Below are 20,668 nucleotides of genomic sequence, written 5' to 3' on the forward strand. Positions count from 1 at the left end.
TAAAGCTTACACATGCAGTTGACCTTACATGTGGTGGTATTACAGCTAATGCTTTGGATGAAAATGTTCAGGAAATCCATGTTATCCTTACACTTACTACATTTTGGTAGAACCTGGATTCCCTGCCAGACATTGTGAAACCTGAAGAGATGACAGAGATGAAGAGACGACAGCACCTGTTCCAGGGGCTTAAACAATATAGAACAGGTGGGATGCAATAGACAAATGGGAAACAAAAACAAAAACAAAAACTGAGACTAGGAGGATATGGAAACAATAAAACACACATCTTAGCAAAAAAGCAGACTTCTCCTGATCTGGGGAGTTTCTGAGTTTGTCCACATCAAATATTTTTGCAGTCTGATACTCGTCCATGCAGGCAGAGCATTCAAAACTCTAAGGGTTGCATTAGACTACTTCTGGCAGCAGTGTTTGAATATCTACATTCAAATTCCCTTGATAAAGGAACTACTCTACATGTGTACAAGTAGACCAAACTACAAGCCAAGACATATACAATGAGGTCAACAAGGGACTACAACTTAGACACAAAATTGGAAAGAGGTGAACCACAGCAAGACAGATCCAAGACTTTGTACCTCTGCTCTCCAATCTACGTTAAAGTATCTTTATACAAAGACATGGACAGAATTTGTCTCACACTTTTCTTCGAGTTTCTGTTTAAAGTTTTCTAAGCAAGAACCATCTTACTGCGTATTTGTACCCCTCCAAGCACAACAGGGGTCTGAATTCTGCCTGTTGCTTTCCTACTTTCACATCACAAAAAAATGTTGTTTCATAAGGAATGAAAGTGGGACTGTAACACTGATTAAACCATAAGCACCTAAAGCACCTTTCTGCAAATTTTCTGGAGCAGAGACATCATTGATAAAAGCAGTTTTGGAATTAATCTAGATTTCAAAAATCATGAAGACATGTAAACACAACTTGTTTCCTATGTATGGTGCTGGCTTCACTCTCAAAAGACTCAAGGAAAAGAAAAAAAAAAAAAAAAGAAAGAATGAAAATCAGCACAAACTACTATAAACTAGTAAAAGGTATACCACAAAGGACAAAGGGGAGATGTGTTAATTTCACACAGAGTATTTTCTATGTAACTCCAAAAAGTTGAACTTTATATGTTTTTGTGTTTACTATCAATAACCTATTAAACACACTTAGAAAAGGCAGTAGTCCAAGAAGTTGAAATTATGAACAATACTTTATTATTTTTTTAATTTCTACATCAGTTACAGGATCTAACGGAGAAAGGCACAGTAGACCAGAAAAGCTAAAATAGCCTTTTCCAGAGTAGTCTGGGGCTACAGGGAGATGCTGTATCAGTTAACCCAGCAACAACAACAACAAAACAAAAACAGGAAGAGTCATACTGCAATGGTAGTTGCAAAATTCAGCATGTGAAACTGGACATTTTTGGCGCATCCTGAACGTACATTTTCTTTTAACAATTTCATTAATTTAGTAGAGGAAAAAAGGAAGTTTTCTCATCTTCTCTCACTACATCTTTGCCATGCTGCACAATTAGCTGAAATAATTCAATTTTTAAAATGAACAAGTCAAATAACTTGACTCAACACTAATTATTCTGACATGTATCCATAGCTATACAAATAGCTCCATTAGGCAGATTATGAGTTATCTAGTGGTACTGCACTTGCCAGAGCTGTACAGTGAAAGCATTATCACTGTGAAATTCTTAAGAAATCACAGACTTGGTACAACAAGCTACCTTAAGATATAGGATCCTTATCTGTATCTCCATAGCATAAAATAATGTTTTTCTGCATTTCCACAAGCTTTCATTGCTCTTAAACAGAATTTATTTATTTTTTCTGTGAAGCTATTTGCACATTTCAACTGCACAATAGATGAAGACAGACATGCTAGAAAACAGACAAATGAGAGGAACTAATGCTTGCTTTTACATTCTCCCCACAATTACAGAATTTTGTTCAGGCTAGCAAGCTTGAAGATGTCACAAATGTCTTAAAATTTGGAGTGCACTTTCAAAGTGTATTTAAGTAAAGGGAACTGATAGATCCTAAGCAGTAAAAAAAAAAAAAACATAGAAGAACCTAAAAGATTTGGGTAGATCCTACAAGGATTTTCTACAAAGTAGAAAAGTTTTTCCCTACAGTTCCGGTTAACTACAAACATGGATGAAGTATACAGTCTCATGAGTTTAAAATTAAAAGGTATTGTATGCAATGACATTAATAATAAACTAAAATCATGTTGAATTCAAAGGAAAACTTCTCTTTAAACAGAGAAAATGGGAATATTCTTCAGGTCAATACACAAATAACTTATGAATTACATGAGAGGAAGAATGTCAGCAGCAAAAAAAACCACAAAACAAACAAACAACCAAAAAAAAAACCAATGAAAACGCATAAGATCCAGTGTTAACTTATTAAATCTAACAAAAGGAGCAAGACACATCTTTATACAAACACTTTATCTTTTCTGTAAAGGATTTCATATGGAAGATAAAAAAGCCTAATGTTCATTTAAAACCTACAGGTACTTGATAAAGAACATGTATTTGAAAATATATGTCTAATAACCATTCATACAAACCTGTAAATGGCCCAAAAAGATACATAAGAAGAGGTACACTCACCCTTTTACTAGGAAAAGTGCCCCAGCAAATCATCATGAACATCTGGATGTGAAACTGGGCCGAGAGTGGTGTCATACAGTCTGAACTCCGTCTTTCCAGTCAGGAGTGTAAATGCTACGTTTTGTATTAAATCAAGTATATTAGTCTTCTGGGTGGGAAATTGCTAAGAATAGAATTGCAAAAATCAGTGGGATAGATCAGAAATAAAAGATACTGGTATCTGCATTAGAGAAGGAGCTATAAACTGCTTTCCCTACTGCAGTGATGCAGATCCACTGGAATACCTGAATCATAATTCCATGACTTGCAAAGACACCGTAACTCATTTGTTTTTCCATGCTGCCAGAATTTTGGCAACAGAAATGAGATAATCTGTTTAATTTCCTGGGTGAGAGGAATAAACAATGCTGTTTTAACACCCTACACAGTCTGTCATTTGCATATGATAGTACCATTCACATTGTACCTTAGGCCAGCTGTGGATGCATAATCGTGACTGAAGTACATATTTTTAAAAAAATGGATTCTGATGATCACACAGAATCACACATCTGATGATTAGTTATGCTGAAATACAGCAATCTAAAGGCATGGAAAGAAATATTTCAGATTGGCAACTAACACCACCTTAAGTAGCAAAGTTTAGTACTCATATACAACCATATCTGAGTCTCTTACACTGGCCGATTAAACAGGATAGAAAAAGGATTAATTGTTAAATTTCCTAGAACAAACTCATGCATGATTCATAGAAGGATAGAGATTTCATCGTCTAGTGGCTGCCAGGATTCAGGATCAAAGGTACCCTGTTAGCATGGCTCGGTCACTGACCAAGCAAATGCAGAAAGAACACATTTTAATTTTAAACTCTTGAGACTGATCCATGTTTGTAGTTAACAGGATCAAACAGTACTCCATGCACAATCTAACTGCCTCGAACTCTAAAGTATATTTCTTGATCTGAAGTCTGTTCACTTTAGCCATCGCTAGGCTTTGTTCATACCTGGTACCTTGCTAATGTGTTCTGGAAACTAGAACTGATTATGAAAACACATTTTACAAGCATACTGTCTTCTTGTAACCAAACTAAGGCTTAATATACCTAAACAAATAAAACACAATTTGGACATGAAGCTCTGTTTTTAAGTAAAAATAATTCTGTAGGGAAAAACTTTTCTGCCTAAACTTCGTAGATTCTTCCAGTTTTTTACTACTTAGTCTCCCTCACTTCCCTTTTCTGATGAAAGCATACTCCAGATTTTAAGGCATAAGTGAAATCTTAAAATTCAGCCATTTGAGCATGGTATCAAATCAGCACAGAGACCACATAGGAAAAACAGGGATGACATGTAACTCTTTCCAGCTGAACCCATGATAATCTACCTGTGGTGGGCTAGCCTTGACTGGCCATGAGATGCCTGCCCTCTCACATCCCCTCCTCAGAAGAAGGCAGGGAGAAACTACAATGGAAAAGCTAATGGACTGAGGTAAGGATAGGGAGATCACTCACCAATTACTGTCACAGGAAAAACACTTGACTTGGGGAAGATTAATGTATGCCCAATTAATAACAGAGTAGGACAGTGAGAACTAAAATGAAAAACACTTTTCACTCACCCTCTCTTCTTCCCGGGTTCAACTTCACTCCCATTTCTGTGCATATGCACAGGGACAAATACCTTAGCACAATATAAATAAGGCTGCACTTTTAGAACTGTTCTATGAGGTGACCTTCAAACAGAGAGGGTTTTTTAACTCTACAGTAGAGCTCCAATGAGGCATGGTGCCATGTACTGAACACTAAGAATAATGAAAAAAATGCAACTAACTGCTGCATAATGCAGTGAGCATTCCCTTTCCTCTGCTCTGTGGGCAGAATTAGGAAATCCTGCCTGCCAGACATGTTCTTAAATGAAAAGGCTCTCCAGATCTTGCCCTGTATACATGTTCCATTTTCACAACTAATAAGCTTCGTTGTCTGGAGATGAAGATCCCAGAGCCTTTCTATTCTGTGTAGTCTTTACCAAGTGACACTCACATTTTGCAGCTTTCATGTGGGGTGAACTGGAAATTTTGCAGAAGCTTGAAGTAAATTAATTTTATTTATTTATTTATTTTTTTTCTGAATTAAATATGAAAATGAATAATATAACTAGGAAAGTATCCCTCATGTGCTTATATTATTTTAAACATAAAATACCATTTTGAAACACCATTCAATTTCATGACATCTTCTGTTCTGAATTCCTCCTAGGCAGGTGCCTGTACTAACAACATTAACCTACTTAAAAAAAGCTGACAGGACGAAGTTAGAGCTTCTGGGTGGAAATGTTGCTGGTTTTGGCTGCTGGAATGGTAGTAGATGGCTTGGATATTTTTCCTCAGTCAGGTGACAGCAGAAACCTTTGGCAGTTTGGTGTAACAGATCTTGCAATCTTGACCTACTGAAAATGAAGATGAAAATTTATGAGGATGAAAAATGACCCAGAATAGTCCAAGGCATCTCTGTAATTCATCTCATCAGCATCCCACTTCTCCTTGCCCTGACTTGCCATTGCTGCATTCTGCAGAGAAACCCTTAAATTCACTAAACATGTTTGTTCATTTCTCTTATTTCAGTGAGCTCGCGGAACAATGGTGATAGAATTTAAGACCTTGCTCTCTATACGTCTGTATTTTTGATGGACTTCTCTAAGTGACACAGTGGCAATGAGGGAATTTCACTGTGAAGATGACGGCTTTAAAATCAAGTAAAATATGACTGTCCCAATTACGTGCAATATCTTCAACAATCACATTGAACCCTTCAAAAATTATGTCCCTTTCCAAAAACCCTGGAACAGGTGCAAGAGGTAGGGTGACAGACTCAATAATTGTGTGCATAACAGATGAAAACGTTGCAGTGACATCTTGTTGGAGAACACTGGTGGACCAGAGGTTGCAAATACAGACTCTGGCATAACATTAGGGAGAACTGCTTCAGTGACAGAAACACAAGAAGCTCAGCTCTAACCGTGCCTCCTGTCTAGGGGTTTTTGACCCAACAAGTTTATAAGAACTACTGAGTAAGGAGAGCTTTTGGGGCAATGAAAGTAGGTGAGAAAACAGTATGTTAAGAAAACAATCCAGGCCTTTGGGTGATGCTCAGGTTGGTAATTTATTTACTAATTGTTTTAGCAGGTATTTTATTGTGCTAGCACATGTACAATTGATGCCCTCCATGAGAAAGCACTCCTTTTTTTCAGAACACTTTCTGCTTGTGCCAAATTGTTCACTGTTGTTCTACCTGAAATGTCAACAGATACACAGAAATATCAGGATAAAATAAAGCTATGGGGTTCATTTAACAGCATTACTGCTACCAACAGGGGGTTGTTTCTGAGCAGTTATTTTCATGTTGCGAAAGAACATGTTGTTACTCACAAAGCATACATTATTCTGCAAGTGCTGCAAACAATAAATCCTTCTGCCAGATCACAGAACTGTAGAATGGTTTGGGTTGGAAAGAACCTTTAGAGATTTTCTAGCTCACCTTCCCCCGCCATGGGCAGGGATACCTTCCTTTAGACCAGGCTGCCCAAAGCCCCATCCAACCTGGCCTTGAACACCTCCAGGGATGGGGCATCCACAGCTTCTCTGGGCAGCCTGTGCCAGTGCCTCACCCCCCTCTGAGTTAAACATTTCCTTGTAACATCTAATCTAAATCTACCCTCTCTCAGTTTAAAACTCTTGTCCCATTGCTACATGCCTTTGTAAAAAGTCTCTTCCCATCTTTCTTATGAGACCCTTTTAGGTACTGGAAGGCTGCTAAAAGGTCTCCTTGGAGCCTTCTCTTCTCCAGGCTGAACAGCCCCAGCTCTCTCAGCACTTCTTCACAGGAGAGGTGCTCCAGCCCTCTTATTATTTTTGTGGCCCTCCTCCAGACCTGCTCTAACAGGTCCATGTCTTTCTTGTGCTGGGGGACCCAGAGATGGATGCAGTACTCCAGGTGGGGACTCAGAAGGGTAGTGTAGAGGGAGAAATCCCAGTACCTCTGGCACACTCCAATCCTCATGGATTTCTTCTCCAAGTTGTTCTTCCCCTATATCATAAATCTCATTACCATCAGAAAGATGACCAGGAATTTAAAGCTACTGCAGTCCATTACCACCCAAAATTCTCCTTCTGTGAGGAAGGCTCCATGAGCTGCACTATCTCATCATTTTAAAATTGAAATTTAGAGGTTATTAATCCAAGGGCTTTGTTCAGAAGGTGTGTAAGACTTCTGCAGAATCCAGGGCTTCTTCAGGGTTCCCAGTAGCTGATCATTCTCACTCAGTTCTAACTTCCCAGTGCAACTTACATGTAACAAAACTCCATAGGTGTAGGGTTATTATGTGGTGCTGTGCAGACACACAATGGATTTCACATAAGCAAAATCACTACGACCACATAAACTAATTTACCCTGCACCTGGATTATGTTGGATATCTGACACTTCAAGTCTGAACATAAATACCGTGTACTGCATGATCACCCTAGTGCCTGCCTTGATGACTTTGCTCACAACTGTATGTACAAAGGGCAACAGACCTGTGGGAACCCCATTACCAATGGAAAAGAAAAAGGTGATTAAGATGTTGGTGATCTGGGCCTGTAGAGTTGTGGAAATTGATTCTCTAAGTTCCCTCTTCCCAGTTTGCAACTCCAGGTTGCTTGCTCCTTCTTCATTCCACCTTTACCTGATAGGCCAGCATAGTAGCTAGCCATTTTATTTTTTCAACTAAGAGGGTATATATGACTATTCCATTTTCAGCAGTGGAAGGCTGCTTTAACTTTCTTTGTTGCCAGAAGCTCCAGCATGCTCTCAGAAGACCTGGAGACTGCCACATGCAGTCATAACTTTGCACCTCTTTTTCTCAGACCAATGCTCCTGACTGCCAAAGAAGGCTCCCTAGAAGGTGTTCTGCAGGTGAATAAGCTGGTCTAACTCATCAGGTCACTTTTTTTTTTTTTTTTGGTGGTGAAGTGCTGTATTACCAGCGTTGCTTGGGGAGAGTAGCTTGATGCTTGACTAACTGAGAAAGCAGAGTTTCACAGATAACAACAAAAAGGAAGGTATGACACATCTCAGTTTCAAGTTTGTATTGTGAGTGGCAAATATCTAATATGCCTTGTCCACTAAGGAATTTAGAGCCTGGTCTCTATAAAGGCAGTTTCACTCCATAACAAAAGTACTGAGTAAAAGTGTTTCTATGGCACAGTGTTTATATGCTCAACAGCTCTGTGATATTTGCATCATGAAATAAAACAGAATACCCCAGATTTACCTACCTCTATTTTACTTATCCTATGGTATTACTCCCAAACAAAACTTCAATATTTTGTTATTGTTTTCCTGCTAGACACTTCTACTACTCATACAGAAGGCATTGAGGAAATGTGCACAAAAAAAACCTTTTGTCCTCTGTCCTCCTGAAAATTTTCAATAAATATAACATTTCATAAAATATAAATTCATATCCCCTTTGCTTTCTCACCAAGTGAAGAGTAAACATGGATATCAGTATCTACAAATGTAAGTAAAGATAAGTAAATAAGTAGATAACAGCTACTTAATGAGGATGTTTGAAAGGAAAGCATGTAATCTGATTTGTAGTGTATAATTCTTTTTGCATAATTTATTTTACACTTTTATTTAATGCATTTAGCAGTCTCAGTAGCTTACACTGATGCAGAATTGTTTAGCTTAAGCTCTGAACAAGTAGCTGTTCTCGTTTATTCAGTCTCCTTTCTAACAAGAGAATTAGCTCTCCAAAGTCAATCCCATACAACTACATGAAATAAATATTAGGCTGCTGAATAATTCTACATCCTGACAGGAATTTGCAGCCCCATTTGGTCTCAAACACTGTGCCAAAGTATAACATCATACTCCATAAGCCCTAGCCTGAATTGACTCAACAGGAATTGAAAGGCTATGGAAACAGGCTTCTAGGGATGTAAATCCTCAGGCTGGAACAGGGGGGATCACTGGCAATGCCTGCCTGATAGAGCTAATCAGTAGAAAAGATCCTATCAGTGTCATACAATGAGTCTGGTTCATAATGTAAGTATCCGTGTTTGTAGTCATTACATGGATCTTTTGGGGCCATAAAGAATAGCCTCATGATCTAGAAACTAAGCAAAATGTAAAATAAATATATGACATAAGCTAACATAAACGGGTTTACAGAAAAAGAACGGGAAAGAGAAATCACTTAGCCAAACCTCTTGTGGTTGACAAAGAAATGTAAATCGCACTGTTCCAGAGAAACTGTGATAATGAACTAAGATCGCTCGGTGGTTTTATGCTTACAACAACTAATAAGTCAAAAATAAATATGTAATTTCTTGAAATGCTGTGAAGAAGGAGAAGTGGAGGATAAAAGGCTTTGAATAGAGACAAATACGGTATAAAGCAGCTACTTCATTATTGTAGAGCATAATCCAAGGGTATGCTGAGTCCCTGCACATGTAAATTAGTAACTGCCAAGCAAAATATAATAGTAGTAAGCTCTCTACCTTCTCAGAATCAGGCCTTTAGTGTGCAATACCACCTAAGAAAACTGTTTCTAAGTAAATGCATAACTGCTACTAAGGACAAGCTTAAATGTGTGTGTGTGTTCCCCTTATATATTTTCCCCATACATCTATATATTACACATACACACACTTATATCCACACACATACAGATATTTTCCCCTGAACACACAGGGCAATGACAGACATGAGATTCGAGACATGAAACACATGTGCATTTCCAAGTACAGCCCTCAGGAGCACAGGGCAGGGAAAGAACAAGGGTCAAATCAGCCATCAGCTCCTGCCAGCTTACAGTGGAAACAAGAAAGCTTGAATCTGGTGCCCACCCAGAGGGCAATCTGAGACACCCTGGGATATCTGAGAATGGCAGATGTGATGTTGGTGTGATGTGTGTGGTAGCACTAGAGCCTACCTCTCTGCTTCTCAGGAAGCTATAGAGAGCAATGAGGTTGCCTCTTGGCCTTCTTTTCTCCACACCAGACAACCCACGTATCCTCAGCCAGTAGTTCCCTTCCCTTCCCTTCCCTTCCCTTCCCTTCCCTTCCCTTCCCTTCCCTTCCCTTCCCTTCCCTTCCCTTCCCTTCCCTTCCCTTCCCTTCCCTTCCCTTCCCTTCCCTTCCCTTCCCTTCCCTTCCCTTCCCTTCCCTTCCCTTCCCTTCCCTTCCCTTCCCTTCCCTTCCCTTCCCTTCCCTTCCCTTCCCTTCCCTTCCCTTCCCTTCCCTTCCCTTCCCTTCCCTTCCCTTCCCTTCCCTTCCCTTCCCTTCCCTTCCCTTCCCTTCCCTTCCCTTCCCTTCCCTTCCCTTCCCTTCCCTTCCCTTCCCTTCCCTTCCCTTCCCTTCCCTTCCCTTCCCTTCCCTTCCCTTCCCTTCCCTTCCCTTCCCTTCCCTTCCCTTCCCTTCCCTTCCCTTCCCTTCCCTTCCCTTCCCTTCCCTTCCCTCTCTTTCCATTTCCATAACAAAAGATCCTTCAAATTTATAACTTTTTAAAGTATGCCACTCTGACATCAGAAGTCAGCACTGAGTATCAAGTGATCTCTCAGAAAAGATACTGACTGAAATAGCAAAAATACTACTAAAAATCAATTGATTTCTACATTTTTGTAGTGCACATAAACCTAAAATATTCTGTAATTAAAACTGAGTGCTATGCTTGAGGAAGTTTTTTGTAAGACTCACAATAGGCTGGTATATTTATTACTAAATGTTTCTTGTTTTATTGAAGCGGAACATATTCCCAGAATTTCTGTTAGGAGGTATATCCCCTTTTAATTCTTCTGTTAAATGTAATTGCTGCAGATACTGGTTTTGCTTGTAATCAGCCTATGCATTCAAATTTCCGATGTGCATAGCTTGATTGAGTGTCTACTCGAGTGTCTACACAGGTACTTGTCACAGGAAGCAGGTGGAAATATGTATATTTGTGTTTATGACAATATATATGCATATAAGCTGAAAACAGAATACATTATTCCTGGATTTGGAAAGAACATACCTTGACAGTCCACATGTAACAAAAGGGCTGTGCTTTTCCTTTCAGACAGTGCTCACACATTCATTCTAAGGTACATATACATAAAGAAGAGTCATATTGCAGAAGAGAAGCCAGCACAAGGGTCAAAGACTGTCAGTTGGTGTCACCTCTTCTGGTGCTGGATAAATGTTGTCATCTAAAAATAGGAGATACCCTTCTCGAACTGCATTCCTCAGGAATCACAACAAAAAAAAAATGCAAGTTTCCTTCAAACCCTAGAAATCACTCTATTCATTTTACTTATATGGAAAAAAAGCTCAGTGATAAAAATAATATAACTAATCAAATAGATATATTTTTTCTGTAACACCTATGTGAGAATCTCATGCTTTTACCTTTTGCCTCTGTTTTATGCATTCTCTGCATTCCCACTTGATTAAAGGCAACTTGCATTTTGTTACAGCTATAGGAAAGTCAGGGTCATTGACTTCACCAGCCCACAACAGTTAAAAAAAATAAAAAATAAAAGCTACTTTTCATAATGCATATAAAAAACATCAAATAAGCATTAATTGGTAGCTGTTTCAGAATGCTTATATATTGTGCTGTTTGTCACACTGTCATAAAATGTTATAAATGCACAGCTAATAAAGATCTTAATTGTACATGTAGTCTCGCAATATGGACTGCTTATTTGCATCTAAATATAGAAGGTTCATTTTAATTCTGGATATACAGAACAGCATACAGCAAAGAATGTCCTCACTCTTGTAAAACTTGTTAAGATTTTCAGATTTCTGATTAATTTGCACACAGAAAAACCAGTGTTTCTTCAGCTCCAGCAGACCTACTGGATTCAGTGAGGCCCCACTGAATGAGCTGAAAAAGAGAAAAGCAAAGAATGAGAAATCACTACACTGGAGCCTTCCTGAAAGAAGAGTGCAAAATAGTAGCAATAAGATGAGGGCAAGGTAAGGGACAGGACAACACGTATCCTCTTTTCACTCCCCAGTGTCACACTCCCAAATGGCTTTATTTCCTGGAAAGAGTGGAACATCAAAAGCTCCACTGCCCCCAGCCAAGTCGTCCCAGGAGGACAGTGGAGAGGAATCCTATAGATGCCATAGACGTCTTCATGCCAAATTTTCCCGGATGTGCCATAATTGCTGCCAAGCACCTCCCTTTTAGACATTGACTTATACACCCTTGCCAGTGTTTAATGCCTCCTCCTCCCAAGGAAATCTTGAGCTTCTTTTTTTCCTACTTAATGAATAAAACTTCTTCTTCTGTTCTTCTAATAATCCTGTGTAGTGATTTCTCATTCTGCTACTTTCCTAATAAAAAGGCATGGAGCTACTTTTTTTTTTTTTTTTTTTTTTTTTTTTTTTTTTTTTTTTTTTTTACTTTTCAATCTAGGAGTTGGTTGGAAAAAAACTTAATCTGGTCCAACCATCACCCTACTGTTCCAGTGCCTGACTACTCTAAGAAGAAATGTCTCCTAATTTCCAAACTAAGCCTCCCCTGGTGCAACTTGAGGCCATTCTCTCTAGTCCTGTTGCTGGTTATCTGTGAGAAGAGGCTGACCCCCAGCTCCCCACACCTTTCTTTCAGGTAGCTGTAGAGAGCAACAAGGTCTCCCCGAGCCTCTTCTCCAGGCTAAACAAACCCACTTCCCTCAGCCACTCCTCATAGCACTTGTGTTTCAAACCCTTCACTAGCTTCTTAGTCCTTCTCTGAGCATGCTCCAGGGCCTCGATGTCCTTCTTGTAGTGAGGGGCCCAAAGCTGAACACAGGACTTGAGTTTCAGCCTCACCAGAGCAGAGTACAGGGGGACGACCACCTCCCTGACTCTGCTGGCTGCACCATTCCTGATACAAGCCAGGATGCCGATGGCCTTCTTGGCCACCTGGGCACACTGCTGGCTCATGTTCAGCCAAGCATCAATCAGCACCCCTGCATCCTTTACCTCTGCACAACTTTCCAGCCACTCTCCCCCAAGCCTGTAGCACTGCATGGGGTTGGTGTGACCATAGTGCAGGACCCAGCACTTAGCCATGTTGAACTTCATCCCATTGGCCTCTGTCCATCGACCCAACCTGTCCAGGTCCCTCTGCAGGGCCTTCCTACCCTCCAGCAGAACAACACTTCCCCCCAACTTGGTATCATCTGCAAACTTGATGAGGGTGCAGCAGTTTCTTCACCCTCTCTCCAAGTCCTTTTCCACTACAGCAACATACTTATACTCTCTTTACAGACCCTTTCACCCCAAATAAACATCTCACAGTATGAACTCATCATGCATCAGTTCTGTCTCCTCATTATCAGATCAATTTTCTCTTCCAAAGAGACATTCATAATTATGTTTATACCATTTAGCATATATAAATCACATATAACTTGGTCATGCATTCTAAAAAATAGTCCTGCAACTGTTTTCTACAACAGAACTTCATTCATCACAATTATTACAATTATATGTACCCATCAAATCTAAGCCATAAAGGTTGCTCTTTACGGTTGCTCTGACTGAATGTGAAGTACTGAAGCTGGGTTTTGAAAAATTGTCATTTATTTACCTAAGCCCTACCTTCTAAGCTATTGTGATTTGATCCACACAGGCCTTGAAACTGATTTTTGAAAGAGCACTTCAATCAGCTTTTCAAATGATGAACTTTTATTTGGTAGTTGTTTTAGAAGTTAACTCTGCCCTTTCATTTACTGTTCTGTGCTCTGATGTCATCTGTTCTTCTTTGCTTGTTGCTGTGTGCTCTGACACAACTGGATTTGTGAGCTACTATTACCACAGAGGGAATACGTGGGCAACAAAAATTTCCTGACACTTTAAATAAGCAGTGACTAACAGCTTTTTAATTATCCAAACAGTGATAAAAGTAAGTGATATTTAAGGTTACATTTTTCACTGTCTCTTTGTTTGTATACACAAAGTATGCCCACATAGATGTATCAGCTAATTAGCTAAGCAGCTATTCAAATGCTTCCTCAAGTGCAGCTCTGTATGCGCAAATACAGATTTTTCATATCTGAATGAATGTAAACACACAAAACAGAACCTCAACAAAAATTTGGCTATTAAAGCTAGAGGATATTGCATATTGAATAACAAAATCTGCATTTTAATATTATAAATTATTGCTATAGTACCCCATTCATCATTTGCAGTTTGTGCATGAAAAGAATCACAAGCGATTCACTGAAAATAAATCTGGTTAGAGAGTACTGTAAAATTTAGAATGTGCAAAAGCTCCCACAAACAGAACAAGCAGACCTGCCTGATGAGTGCATAGAGACTATTTTAAACTTATTTTACTGACTTTGTATTTCTTCTGTTCTTGGAACTTCTTCCTATAAGTTATCTTATGCTCTAATTAATGTTACTCTAAGTCCTCCCACCTCTTTTTGTTCAGTTCTGCAAATTTTATTGCTTGAAACTTACTGTAAGCATCTGTAACAGATACTTACATTTAATGTTCCATACGCCCCTTTTTCCCATATCATCTTTTACCTTCTAGGACAAAGAAAAGCATCAAATTTCCTTTATTTTCACTAGCTTTCTTTCTTCCTGTTAGATGGCACATGTAACCTTTAGGCTTACAGTTTACTAACTAAATAAACTGTCAGCACTTTTCATCTTCCCTCAGCATCTTTTCCCTCCATAGATTTATCTCTATTGATTACACCTTGGAGTTCTAAAAACCTTCAGAATTTAGTCTACTGAAATTCAATACCCGTATGGGATGACATAAGGACAGTTTATAATCTTGACATAACAGTATGGTAAATTTTGAGCACACAGCTCTGCTTAGCCCTGACTAGTTTTACTTTGTTTACCATTCAATGGCTAAAAGTATACCTGAGGCACACTATATGAACCAAAAAAACCCCAAAACATATGCCTGTCCTAGAAAAAAAAATATTATTCCTTTATTCCTTAGTCAATGGATAAACAAGCAATTCTAAGGTTTTCCTTCTAGTCCTTGCTTTTATAAGATTCCAAGTACTCTGACTGAAATCACACTATCTGACTACTTTCCCTAAGAGAGCTGGATATAGATTATTTGAATATCTTTCTCTTTTTTTTTTTTTTTCTCCTTTAGGAGGTGAGGCCAACAAGTTTTATACCAGATTACCAACATGCTGAAAAGGCAAAATTTAAGGAAATACTCTATACATCTCCTGCTCTAATTTTTGATGTGGAAATGAATATTTCTCATGTTGATTTGAACATAAAAGGGCCAGGTATATTAGAAACAAAATCTCAGTTAGTTACACTGAGCTATTTTTCTTTTATTTGGCCTTCTGTCTCCTCAAACCACATCACTCTAGTTTGCACCAGCAACTATCTATCATTTGCTCAACAACTCAAGGCAGCACTCCATGACTTCTTCAAGGTGGCTCACAGAGCATGAGACCAAGCTCAAGGTAACTTCAAGTGAGAATAAAATCTGCAACTTGTCACACCAAACATAACTTCTCTTTCTACTAAGTCCCAGTTTCCTCCTACCTGTACTTCTCCCAGCCCTACAGAGGGGAAGAAGTAGGGCTGCTTCCTTTCAGAGCAGGAAGAAGTAGGTTATTTGAAGCATCAGCCTGCAGATGTTTCTGAGATGTGTCTGTGGTTAAGTAAAGATCTTCCTTTGATTTTGTCCAGCTCAGAAGCAGATGAAAGATATGAATCTGATGCATAGACCTCTGTGTGGATAAAGAATTGGCTGTATGGTTGCACTCAAAGAGTTGCAGTAAACAGCTTGATGACCAGGTAGAGATAAGAGACAAGTGGTGTTCTCCAAGGGTTGGTATTAAGACCAATGGTAATTAACATCTTTCCTGGTTACGTGAACAGTGGCACTGAACACACCCTCAGTAAATTAGTGGATGAGATAAAGCTGTGTAGTGCAGTTGATATGCTGGAGGGAAGGGATGCCATTCAGAGGGACCCTGACAGATTCGAGAGGTTGGCCCATGAAGTTCAACAAGGCCAAGTGCAAAGGTCCTGCACTTGGGTCAGGGTGATCCCAAGCACGAATACAGGCTGGACTGAGAGCAGCCCTGAGGAGAATGACTTGAGGGTATTGGTGAATGAAAAACTGAACATGAACTAACAAAGCTGTGGATGCCTCATCGCTTGTAACTGTTCAAGGCCAGGCTGGATGGGGCTTTGAGCAGCCTGATCTAATGGAAGGTGTCCTCATCCATGGCAAGGGGCTTGGAACTAGATGTCTTCAAAAGTTCCTTCCAATCCAAACCATTCTATAATTCTATGAAAGTAAATGGACTTTTTCTTCATATTTTTTTCTTCTGTATGCAGTTACTCTTGAAATGCTTTTGAAATGTTTTCTAAGGATTTGGCCTAAAATCTTGGTATATTGCCTTCTAAAATTCTCCTCTAACGTATGTTATTTGCCTTGAAGCTGATAGCATCTTTCCACTTTGGAAAAAACTTCAGTCAGCAGAACCTTGAGATTTTCCATTTCCAGACTCAAACCATTCAGTTGTCAAGGAAAGAATTAGGTCTTCTACAAAATGAAAGTTAGGGCACATGGTCCTGCTCACACAGAGGAAATGAATCTGCTAAATATGGAGGTGTCATTTTGCACAGTGCCTTTTCAGAGCCAAAATGCCATATGATGTTGTTTAACTCTCCTTCACTCACATCCTCTCTGGAGGAAATCAGCTCTCTGTACTTTAAGTCCACTAAGACTTCCTAAAAATTTTGTACTTTACAACTGGTATCTACTTGCAGACTGATGTATCTTCTCACCCTGCCCCATGGTGCTGAAATACATTTTCAGTGCTTTAGGCACCTTTAAAAGAAAAATATAGATCTTTTCCACAGATGTTGTGTTAGGTGATGCAACAGGGACATGGGCTCATGTGAGGGTCCATGGTAAGTTAAGTCCAAGATGCAAAGCAAATGATAGGGAGAAGGGGTAGTCTTTTGCTAGGACTGTCTTTTTGTCTCTGACTCTTTGTGAGTAGCACACAGGGTTGAGGTGGTGGAGGGAACCCATAGTGTTGTTCTGATTCCCTGCACTGCATCAAAGGAGCTGGAGAGAAACGCAATGGGAGAAGAGCCAAACCTCTGCTATGCCCAGCCCAAGTCTATCCCTTTAACACTTGCTATAACAAAACAACAGCTTCACTACGTATCATTAAAGTTGAGCAGTACCTTCTGTGTAAAGACAGACTCTTTGAAGTGCTCTACAACATCAACACCCATGTGGAGTCAGAACTGTGTCGTGCAATACTACTGAAAGCCCTTACAGGTTTGTCCCTATTCTCCTCTAGCCTCCCATGCTAGCTTCCCCAAACACTAGCTTCCCGCCCTTCCACAGTAAAATAAACCTTATCACCTATTACCCTCAAAAAAACTTTTTGAAATGGAAGCTCCAGCCAAGACCTCCCTCTCGTAACCTCACCTGTCTTCTCTCCTGCCAAGTCCTCCATGCCAGGTCACGGAAAGCACTCCTCTCACCACCTTCACTTGGGAAATCCATTTCTTTATCATGTTAATTCATTATTTTTCATCCTCTCTCACTAGATGAGAAGCAAGCTATGTACCACCACTAATACAGGTGCTAACATCTAGGGCACAGTCCTGGGTTTAGGAGTTGATTTAGAAGTTAGGCATTGCAGACCCTAGCTTGTAAGCACCTACATCATATTTCTGAGAATATGCAGCTGGTGGCTGCAAAGCCACTTTAGATGGCTCTTTGAGACATCAGTTAACTCTCTGAATGGTTAAGTGAATGGGGACAAAACTTGTTCTTCATGTTCAGGACAGCAGAGGACTATATATACTGCCAGATGTGTGGATAAACAGCCTGAATACTGTTCTACTTTGACCTGGTACCATTTGAAGCCAGAATATCAGTCTGTGCAGTTTTACTCTAGCTTCCTATTGTTATGCTTATATTATGCCAATTTTAATACATTTGATGGCCATCTGAAACACCAGCAACAAATGGATCAAAGTCAGACCTCCCCTACTAGCCTTCATTAATAAAAATAAGAGGTAAAAATCAGTATATAAAATAACACATTTCACTGGAAGGTTCAAGGAACCTCATAATGCACAGCAATGGCTATCTTGCTCATAAGGGCAAGTAATGCACAGTAATGGGTATATTGCCTTTATGATGGGCAAACCCTGACACTGCATTTTCATTTACATTCTGAAAATAAATGGCCTGATTTTTTTTATACCTTTCTATACTATTTAATATAACTGCAGCCGTTTCCCTTGCTCCATTATTTTGCACTGAAATCTCCAGTAATTCATCGAATAACTTAAAAACTGTAGTGTAGGATTATTCTGTAGTACAATTACTTTTTCTTTTTCTTTTTCTTTTTCTTTTTCTTTTTCTTTTTCTTTTTCTTTTTCTTTTTCTTTTTCTTTTTCTTTTTCTTTTTCTTTTTCTTTTTCTTTTTCTTTTTCTTTTTCTTTCTCTTTCTCTTTCTCTTTCTCTTTTTCTTTTTCTTTTTCTTTTTCTTTTTCTTTTTCTTTTTTTCTTTTTCTTTTTCTTTTTCTTTTTCTTTTTCTTTTTCTTTTTCTTTTTCTTTTTCTTTTTCTTTTTCTTTTTCTTTTTCTTTTTCTTTTTCTTTTTCTTTTTCTTTTCCTTTCCTTTTCCTTTTCCTTTTCCTTTTCCTTTTCCTTTTCCTTTTCCTTTTCCTTTTCCTTTTCCTTTTCCTTTTCCTTTTCCTTTTCCTTTTCCTTTTCCTTTTCCTTTTCCTTTTCCTTTTCCTTTTCCTTTTCCTGTGGCATAAACGGACATACTCCTGTGTATTCTTAAGATTCATGGAAAAAGATAATTAAGAAAATACTGCTCTCTATCAGGACTGCAAATTATTTCTGTGAATTCCTTTGAGATCTTCACTCTGTCTCTTCAACAGTTCTGCCTGCAATTGAGGTTGGTCAAGCTATGGAAAGTATGCAGGCAATAACTAGGTTATTGAGAAGGAAGGTACTATCAAAATCCTTTAAATAGGTCATTATGGGCCTCATATAGCTCTTGTGACCAAGTTCAGGGCAGTGACTGCAGCATGTGATGCCAGGATCCTGCAGAGATCTCTTAAGTGATGATGATGGAAGAGTACTGGAAAGAAAGATGAAATCTGTCTTGTCAAAGCTACTGCTAACCCCATCATGGCCAGGACGGTAGTAATTGGCTTCTTTCTTGCTTCCAGAAAGATGCAATCAGAGTGTAAACAGGCATCAATCTGCAGAGCTCACTGCTGCATGTGCTACCATTGAGCTTATGTTTTATCTCACTTCTTGTGCTTATTTACAATGAGCAGCAACCTTACTTTATAGTTGTAATTCACCAAGTTAGCCATACTTCCAGAGTAAAAGAAGAACAAATAGACACTATCATATTTGCAAGGATATTCAAGTATGAATAATCAGAACAAAGGGTGTCAAGGAAGCAAAAAAAAAAAAGGGGGGGTTGGTGGGCAAAAAGAAAATCATGTCAACAACACATTGATTTTTAGGTCAGCAACACATTGATTTTTAGGTCATCCTTGAAAAATCTTCTCAACTAAGAAGGAGGCAAGAAAAGTCCAGGGAAATGTTGCCTCCAGAGGCTTAAGAGAAGAATCAGGCTGCCACCATTATATATGACAAATCCCTATCTGTCTTTGGATTTTCAGGCTGATAAATGCATACAGCAAGGTAACCCCCTTACAACGTATTTATATAAGTAGTGCAGTTAACCCAGTTCATTGATGTATGAGTCTTGGGTGCATACACTGGTCTTCTCTCACTTAAGCTGAAGGAAGACACCTTCATTTGGAGAATAAATGTATTCTAGACAATCTTAAAAAAAAACAACACACAGCATTATTTAGAATAATAATATGTTGTTGCATAAGCAGCTTGTTTAATATGAAACTAAAAAGTATATTTCTGAGAAGTATGCACACATACATCTACAGAATCTGAACAGGTGTTATTTGTCACAGTCTACCACATAGACTATTAGAGACTACAGAGAAATGCATAAAATGCACTAAAAATGATTCGGCACTTATTAACATGACAAAGCATAGGAACTGTGAACTAGTAATTAAAATGCATGAGGTTTAATAAATATAAGGTTTCTAAATGTTCTGTAAGGACCCACTCTTGAAAATCCTTCCTTCAGGAGTCTGTACTTAGTTCAGGATACCTATGTATTCAGTAGCAATGTTTGTCTGAATAGGGATTACCAACAAAGACTAAAAGTCTTGCAGGATCAGACACTGAATGTAAGCTCTTTTCACAAATTTTTATTTTAATGTTAGAAAAGAAATCAAATCAGAAGTGTTACCCTTGTTTAGCCCAAGGACAGTATGTTATTAATCCATGACTCTGAAGTTTTTAGCTGTAGACTACAGTACAGGTATAAAGAAATACTAGAACAAACATCTAAACCTTGAATGTGTTCTCATTTATACCAAAGTAATTCTGGACAGGCTCTTTTGATTTACATAAAACAAACAAACAAACAAACAAGCAAAAAAACCCTAACAACAAACAACAACAACAACAAAACAACTGAGAATATTTTGGTGACATTTACATTAAAGAATAGACACACAAAAGGGAAGATTCACAATCTATAGTCCTACTCAGTCCTTCCCGAAAGTCCTTCCCGAAACACCTTTGATGACAGAACAGACATCTAATAACAGTAAAAAATACAGTTGAAAGGCAAGCCTGAATAAATGACCTTGAAAAACATGAGAAACAAGAACACAGCAAGAAAATTATTCTACGTACAGAACTTAGAGGAAACCAATTGTATGTGAACTCAAACTGGTATGCCTGGAGTTATTCTTGCTTTCTTGTAGGCTGAAGAGTGTATGTCTAATGCACGGCTGTGGAACCACAACTCTACCCAATTCACCAAATTCAAGATCAGCTAAATGGAATGTAGGAGGAGATACATAAAACTTAACTTAGAAGTAAGGCTTTATATGTTAATGT

At 38.7% G+C, this 20,668-nt stretch overlaps 1 protein-coding gene across 5 annotated transcripts in view; it reads right to left on the bottom strand.

The window, feature by feature from the left end:
• KCNG2 (potassium voltage-gated channel modifier subfamily G member 2) overlaps nt 1-20,668 on the bottom strand; it is a 74,067-nt gene that overhangs the window by 46,998 nt on the left and 6,401 nt on the right. The window contains exon 2 of one of the 5 annotated variants that reach the window (XM_084508920.1): nt 4,930-5,085. The exons of 2 other annotated variants lie outside the window; for them this stretch is intronic. The gene's annotated coding sequence lies outside the window, so the exon portion shown is untranslated. 2 more of the 5 variants (XM_084508922.1, XM_084508921.1) reach the window with 2 other exon arrangements.

Source organism: Aythya ferina, assembly GCF_964211825.1.
Source record: "Aythya ferina genome assembly, chromosome: 2".
NCBI classification, from domain to species: Eukaryota; Metazoa; Chordata; class Aves; order Anseriformes; family Anatidae; genus Aythya; species Aythya ferina.